This window comes from Elephas maximus, chromosome 11 (assembly GCF_024166365.1).
Source record: "Elephas maximus indicus isolate mEleMax1 chromosome 11, mEleMax1 primary haplotype, whole genome shotgun sequence".
NCBI lineage: Eukaryota > Metazoa > Chordata > Mammalia > Proboscidea > Elephantidae > Elephas > Elephas maximus.
This window is the reverse complement of record NC_064829.1, coordinates 96,331,532-96,339,929: the sequence shown is the minus strand read 5'-3', so window position 1 is coordinate 96,339,929 and position 8,398 is coordinate 96,331,532. Positions and strand designations below refer to the sequence as shown.

General features: G+C 39.0%; 1 protein-coding gene across 8 annotated transcripts in view; it reads right to left on the bottom strand.

The window, feature by feature from the left end:
* Positions 1-1,668: 1,668 nt before the first annotated feature.
* LOC126086043 (zinc finger protein 605-like) overlaps positions 1,669-8,398 on the bottom strand; it is a 107,305-nt gene continuing 100,575 nt past the window's right edge. For 7 of the 8 annotated variants that reach the window (XR_007519397.1, XR_007519400.1, XR_007519398.1 and 4 more), the window contains exons 7-8: positions 4,809-5,010; positions 1,670-2,308 (exon numbers count right to left, since the gene is read on the bottom strand). The gene's annotated coding sequence lies outside the window, so the exon portion shown is untranslated. Of the gene's footprint in view, positions 2,309-4,808; positions 5,011-8,398 lie in introns of all 8 variants that reach the window. The other variant, XR_007519402.1, reaches the window with a different exon arrangement.

The following is an 8,398-nucleotide window of genomic DNA, read 5'->3' as shown; positions in this document are numbered from 1 at the left end:
CCTGACTGGTACGCTGGCTCCAGGCTCTGGAAACAATCGCTGCTTCCCCGTATTAGTTCGTTCTCCGTCTCTAAATCTGTGTTTGTTGTTCAGGGTTCGTAGATTGTTATGTATGTGATCGATTCACTTGTTTTTCCGTGTCTTTGTTGTAAGAGGGATCCGAGGTAGTGTCTGCCTAGTCCGCCATCTTGGCTCCGCCCCTCAGTCATCTATATACCTGGTTTTTACTCACTCTCCTTGACTGCCCTTACTGAAGATTTCTCCCTCTACAATCCATGACTCTTCTTGTTCCATTTGAAAGACTGCTTCTAGTCTAAAAGCCTGATAACCTGTATATGGGTAAACCTGGGCCTAAGAGCTTGGTCTTCAGAGGCTCTGAAGAACTGGAAAAAGTCTGTTTCAGACTTCACACCTCAGCAAAGTGAAGAACTTTCATTTGAGAGGTGAGAGCATAATCCTTTGAGGTTGGAGAGAGTTTATCATCTATAAATCCCAAATTCAAAATCATTAAACATTTCAGAGGAGCTATAAATTACAGCCATTAATAAGGAAAAGGCATTTAGACTGGTGGTTCACCAAGGCTTCTACAGGAAAGGTGTCCTTACCCACTGACATCAGGTTGCTATAATTTTCCAACATCACATCCCAATATAGCTCCTTCTGAGCAGCACTCCTCCTAGGTAAAGTCCACAGACACATCCATAAATAATAATGTTACCTACGATGGCATATTCTTGTTCAATTTAAAGTGATTTTCATTCAATGATGTGGAAAACATGCACATGAACTTATTGTTTTCACAACAGTACCTTTAATGCAATCTTTGGTGAATCTAGTTGATAGAAGAAACTCAAAGCTTATTAAAATATCCTTCCATTCAAAAATCAACCAATGTAAGTTACCACATTAACAGAATAAAAAATAAAAATCACATGATCATGAAAATGGATGCATGGAAAGCAGGTAACACAGGTTATGCAACTGTCAATACCATTGCATGGTACATTAAGATTTGTGCATTTAATTGTATATAAATTTTACATTAAATAAAAAAGAACTATAAACAAATAATAAGTTGTATTTAATGATATGCATGCTGAAGTATTTAGGGGGATGTTCTGATGTTTGCAGACAGCCTTGGTGGTGCACTGGATAAAGCACTTGGCTGCTAAAGATTGGTGGTTCAAACATACCAGAAGCTTCATGGGAGAAAGACATGCTCCCATAAAGATAACAGCCTTGGAAACCCTATGGGGAAGTTCTACTCTGTCCTATACAGTTGCTATGAGTCCAAATTGACTTGATGGCACTGGGTTTGGGGTTTTTTTAGCTTATGTTTGCAACTACTTTGAAATACATCAAAAATAAAATGAAAAAAGGGATGGCTAGATGGAGAGATATGTGATAAAGCAATTATATTAAAACATTAATTGTATAATCTTGTCAGTGAGTACATGAGTGTTCACTGTAAAATTCTTTTAACTTTTCTGTACATCTGAAAATTTTTATAATAAAAATCAGGAGAAAACTAAAAAAAAAAGCACATGATACAATTTAACACCCATTAATAATAAAAACTCACAGCAAATCAGGAATATAAGTGACCGTCCTTAATCTGAAAAAGTATATCCATACAAAACTTAAGGCAAACATTATTCTTAATAGTGAATTATTGAAAATTTTCACCCTGAAAACAGAATGAGACATGGATGTCTGCTACCACCACTTCTCTTCAACATGGTACTGAAGATCCTAGCCATTGCAACTAGGCAAGAAAAAGAAATAAAAGGCGTAAGAATTAGGAGGAAAAAAATCTATCACTCACAGCTTTGACTAGAGTGGTGCTGTGAAAACGGAGAGACGTGAACAGATTTAAGGTCTACTTTGCAAAAAGAACCAACAGCACTTACACTGGGATGTTATGCGTGATGGAAAGTGTAGAGATTGGTGGAAAAGTCTGAGAAACAGAGATATCTAGATCACTCAGAGGGCAGCAGAGAAATTAACAAATGGATGCTGGAACAGAAAAAAAAAAGTTAACTTTAATGTCCGTCAATGTGATGGATTGCGTTTGTGTGGCCTTTCTTGCCATGGTCTTCTAACTCCCACCCAGGTGATTAGGCAGGACTGTGAAGATAGGGTAATTGTGGCCCGCCAAAGGCACTGGTCAGTTTGCCCACCCTGCAGGGCTTGAAATGAGCCACCCCAGAGGCAGGACAGAGATGATCACACTACCACCAAAGAAGAACAGCCAGAAGCCAGCACATCCTTTGCACCTGGGATCCCAGCACTGAGAAGCTCCTGGAACCTGGAGACAGAGAGAGAGAGAGAGAGGGATCTGTAACAGTGAAGACAGCAAGACCCAGCAGCAGGAGACGATGTGGTGGGCTTCTCTACCCACGCAGAGAAAAGGATAGGTGCCTTTGGGCAGAGGCTGAGGGCCAGAGAGAGGCGTGCCTACGAGCATTCCTGAACCTGAACTGAAACCTGTTACTTCCCTAATAAACCTCATAATCGTGAGTACTGTCTGTGAGTTCTGTGTGGACATTGCAATGAATTATCGAACCCAGCAGAGAGGTAGAGAGTGCCATGGGTGGGACGGTTTGTGTCAGAATTGATAAAGATGGTGGAAACAGGAGGCATGTCTGACCTCCATATCACAGGAACCAACCTTGGGCTGTTGATTTTGATTCTCCTTCCCCCCTGTGAAGACAGAGGAGGTCAGACACTGCCCCCATGCCATTTTCACATGTTCCAGTATTAAATGCCTTGTTTTTGATAACTGTACTATGATTGTATTAGATACTACATTAGCAGAAGCTGAGTAAAGGGTATATAGGAATTCTCTGTACTATTTGCGTAATTCAGGATATTATTAATACGGAAGCACCGGGGAAGAGGGATCACACAGGAGGCGAGAGCATTCCAGAAGTGAACAGTACCAGTAAAGATCGAAGAAATCATAGTGGCAAACAGTCGAAGTTCTGTTAGTGGAAATAAATAAACTGTGGGGTATTCACAAAATAAACATACTAATACACAACACATATGGACAAATATAAACAATTTTTTTTACACATCATGTGAAAAGTAAGTCTACAAAGATTTCACAAAAATGATAGCCTTTTCATGAATTAAAAGCAACGAAGATTTAAAAAAATTGCTTTTTAGGAATACATATAAACTATATCAAGGATCCCCTGGGTGGTGCAAATGGTTAAGTGCTCAACTACTAGCCAAATGGTTGGTGGTTCAAACCCAGCCACAGGCACCTCAGAAGAAAGGCCTGGCAATATGTTTCCCATAGGTCACAGCCATGAGAACCTTATGTTGCAGTTCTGCTCTGCACACATAGGGTTGCCATGATTTGGGATTAACTCAACAGCAACTAATAGCAATGATAAGCTACATCACGAGGAGGCAAGAATATGATGAACATAGGATTCAGTATGATGGTTACTTCAGGTAGGAAGAAGTTGGAGGAAGGGAAGAGGATGACAGTATGATTAGTTATGTCCTACTGTCAAGGTCTTATCTTTCAGAGTGAATCTGAAATGCTTATCAAATTATTAAGACTAACTCGTTGAACCTCATTTTTTGCTTTTGTAAATAAAGTATTACTGAAAAACAGCCAGGCCCATTTGTTTATGAATTGTCTACGGTTGCTTTTGTGCTACTACAGTAGAGTAGTTGTGACAGAGACTGGCTCACAAGGCCTAAAATATTTACTAGCTGCTGCTCCTTTCCAGGAAAAGTTTGCTGACCCCTGGTCTGGGCAACTGCAAAGAAAATCTGTTAAATAAAATGGGGAAACCATGGAAGAAAACTGTGGAACAGGCTTGAGGTGAGATCAGGAGGTTGGTTTAAGAAATAGTAACTTGGACACTTCTGTACAAATGTACTGAGTGATGTCAAGAAGTCAGTGAGATGTAGAAGGTGACCCTCAGGGTATATGACCTGGATATAGACATAAAGAGGAAGTCATCAGCATATGGATGGTGTTTAAACCTGTGACACTAGATGAGAGCATTACATGCAGAAATGATCATTGATGCAAGAATAAGCCTTGAGACACTCCAAGAATTAAGACTAGAGCATGCGTGACAAAATAAAATCTACAAAAAGAAACTGAACCCTGGAAATGGACAATGAGGTAGCAAAGAAAACCAAGAGAGTGTGGCATTCTGAACATGAAACAAAGAAAGTATTTAAGGAAAAAGGAATTATCAACTATGTCAGATGCTGTTGAAAGGTCAAGGAAAACTGACCACGGAATTTAACAAAATGGATTCTTCGGTGACTCTAAAAAAATAAAAAACACTTTTGGAGGAACGGTGGGTTAAGAGTCACTTCAGTGGGTTTAACAGAGAAGGATAAGGGGGCTTGGAGATACTGAATTTGGACAACTTTTTGGACTCTTGATGAAGACCTGTAAAAATACTTCTTGATACCTAAGTATTAGAAAACACTTATTGACCTCAAGGAACTGTGTTTCCTCTTTTATGGAAAATTTACTTCATGAAAACACCTCTATTTCTCTTTTGATTATGGCTGCCAGCAACTTCAGAAGAAAATTGGCGGCTCAATTTTGGACCCAACGGCTTATATAGTAATGTTACAATAAGCACTTTACATGACTCATGATCTATGTATATGTTTATGCTCCAAGTAGGCTATGTCCTTAATCTTCTATTTTCTCTTCTTTTACCCACTTGACTTTTATGTGCTTAGAGTGTTGCTTTTAATTGTGTTCACTGTTTGAAGCTTCAAATCCATTGGAAAATCAAGTAAGGAAAAAAATAGCTTACCTGAGACTTGGTCATTTTCTGCTGCTTTCGGGAATTTTTTTTTTTTGGCCAGTGACTCCAACATCTGCTCAGTTGACTCTCACAGCTATGCCCTGAATCTCATTAAGAGCTCTCTGTCCAAGGGAAGCACCAGCAACAAGACACTGTCTGGTACCTCACCTCCTCATGATATGGGACCTGTCTTGTTCCAGGAAATCAAGACCTATGGATTTAAGGGGAATATTCACTTTACATTGTAGACTCACTTCATTTCCCAAACCTTTGCTTTTATTTTAGAAGAAATTTTATATTCACATAAAATTTCAAGCTGGGTCTTATGCTGACTCTGATCAATGCTGCTGGGAACAAAAATAACATGGAATTTGATACCTCATGTATTTAGCTTAATTCACTATCAAAGGCTGAGATCCCTTCAACATTCACAATATATGCTGAGGGTACCTGTGTACAGATAACTTTGCTAGGTACTATGAACCTAAATTGAAATTCTAATCTTTGACCATACTTACAATCTGGGACTTCAACAGTAGGGTACTGTGTTAATTATCTAGTGCTGATAGAAAAGAAATATCACAAGTGGGTGGCTTTAACAAACAGCAGTTTATTCTTTCATAGTTAAGGAGGCTAGAAATCCAAATTCAGGGCACCAGCCTCTGGGGGAAGGCTTTGTCTGTGGGGTCTGGGAGAATTTCCAGTCCTTGTCATCAATCTTCCCCTGGTCTAGGAGCTTCTCAGTGCAGGGATCCTGGGTCCAAAGGACACACTCTGCTCTTAGCTTTTCTTTCTTGGTGGTAGGAGGTCCCTCTCTTCTCTGCTTGATTCTCTCTTCTATATCTCAAAAGAGATTGACTCAAAATACAATCTAATTCTGTAGATTAAGTCCTGCCTCATTAACATAACTGCCTCTAATCCTGCCTCATTAACATCATAGAAGTTAGAATTTACAACACATAGGATAATCACATCAGATCACAAAAAGGAGGGCAACCACACAATACCGGGAATCATAGCCTAGGCAAGTTGACACACATTTTGGGGGGACACAATTCAAATCCATAACAGGTACAATTCTAGTATTATAACTGGAAGAAACTGAGTTTGACAATAGTACAAGAAAAGAAAGTTACACGCAAATCTCACATGTAAAAACTGATAAGACTATACAAAAGAACGAAGCAAATTCAACAATGTAGAGAAAACCTAATTTATGAGGACACAAGGACATCATACAAAGTTTATTTAAAATTCTAAACTCAGTAAATACAATTCGCCACGACAATTAATTAAATGGAAAAATCAAGCTGCAAAAAAGCATTTGAGAAAATTCAGCATACACTGGTAACTAAAACAATAAGAAAAACCTTAATAAAACGGTACTAGAAAAGAACTTCCTTATTCAACAAAGGGTATCTACACAAAAACCTATATCAAATATTATACTTAATAATGAAACACTGAAAGTTTTCCCCCACTGAAATCAGGAACAAAAAAAAGAAAGAAAAAGGTATAAGGATTGAAAAGGATGAAATACAACTGTCATAATTTGGTTTTGTTACAATTATGTAAACAGGAAAAAAAAGACTCCTCAGATATATTATTAAAACTAACAAGAAAGTAGTATGATATAGCTGGATGCAAAAGTCAATATTTAAGTTATTATATTCCTATACAATAGCAACAAACAATTAAAAATTATTAAAAATAAACAACTATCTTTTTAAAAGTGTGAAAAAATAAGACACAGAATGCAAGCATTTGCAACATGTATTACCAACTAGGGCTCATACACAGAAAATATAAAGAACTCACAAATCAATTTTTTTTTAAATGGGCACAGAGCCTGAAAAAAAGTGGGCCAAAACATTGGGCATGTAATACAAAAAAAAAAAATGGAATGTTCAGTAAACTTAGTAAAAGGGGCTCAATCCTATTGATAATCAAGGAAATTACAATCAAAACTGTAAGAAGATACTATATAGTCCCATCAGTCAGAAAAACAGCAAAAGATGTGACAATAAGAAAGGGTTGGAAGGATTTAGAGCAAAGGGAGTGTGGTGTAATGGATCACTTTTTTTTTTTTTTAACTTTTATTGAGCTTCAAGTGAACGTTTACAAATCAAGTCAGTCTGTCACATATAAGTTTACATACATCTTACTCCATACTCCCCCTTGCTCTCCCCCAATGAGTCAGCCCTTCCAGTCTCTCCTTTCATGACAATTTTGCCAGCTTCCCACTCTCTCTATCCTCCCATCCCCCCTCCAGACATGAGATGCCAACACAATCTCAAGTGTCCACCTGATATAATCAGCTCACTCTTCATCAGCATCTCTCTCCCACCCACTGACCAGTTCCTTTCACGTCTGATGACTTGTCTTCGGGGATGGTTCCTGTCCTGTGCCAACAGAAGGTCTGGGGACCCTGGCCGCCAGGATTTCTCTAGTCTCAGTCAGACCATTAAGTATGGTCTTTTTATGAGAATTTGGGGTCTGCATCCCACTGATCTTCTGCTCCCTCAGGGGTTCTCTGTTGTGCTCCCTGTCAGGGCAGTCATCGATTGTGGCCGGGCACCAACTAGTTCTTCTGGTCTCAGGATGATGTAGGTCTCTGGTTCATGTGGCCCTTTCTGTCTCTTGGGCTCTTAGTTGTCGTGTGACCTTGGTGTTCTTCATTCTCCTTTGCTCCAGGTGGGTTGAGACCAATTGATGCATCTTAGATGGCTGCTTGTTAGCATTTAAGACCCCAGGCACCACATTTCAAAGTGGGATGCAGAATGTTTTCATAATAGAATTATTTTGCCAATTGACTTAGAAGTCCCCTTAAACCATGGTCCCCAAACCCCCGCCCTTGCTCCGCTGACCTTTGAAGCATTCATTTTATCCCGGAAACTTCTTTGCTTTTGGTCCAGTCCAATTGAGCTGACCTTCCATGTATTGAGTGTTGTCTTTCCCTTCACCTAAAGCAGTTCTTATCTACTAATTAATCGATAAAAAACCCTCTCCCTCCCTCCCCCCCTCGTAACCACAAAAGTATGTGTTCTCAGTTTTTACTATTTCTCAAGATCTTATAATAGTGGTCTTATACAATATTTGTCCTTTTGCCTCTGACTCATTTCGCTCAGCATAATGCCTTCCAGGTTCCTCCATGTTATGAAATGTTTCACAGATTCATCACTGTTCTTTATCGATGCGTACTATTCCATTGTGTGAATATACCACAATTTATTTACCCATTCATCCGTTGATGGACACCTTGGTTGCTTCCAGCTTTTTGCTATTGTAAACAGAGCTGCAATAAACATGGGTGTGCATATATCTGTTTGTGTGAAGGCTCTTGTTTCTCTAGGGTATATTCCGAGGAGTGGGATTTCTGGGTTGTACGGTGGTTCTATTTCTAACTGTTTAAGATAACGCCAGATAGATTTCCAAAGTGGTTGTACCATTTTACATTCCCACCAGCAGTGTATAAGAGTTCCAATCTCTCCACAGCCTCTCCAACATTTATTGTTTTGTGTATTTTAGATTAATGAATGGATCAATTTTATATGATGTTGTGGATTGATCTGTGTCTCCCCAAAATGTGCGTCAACTTG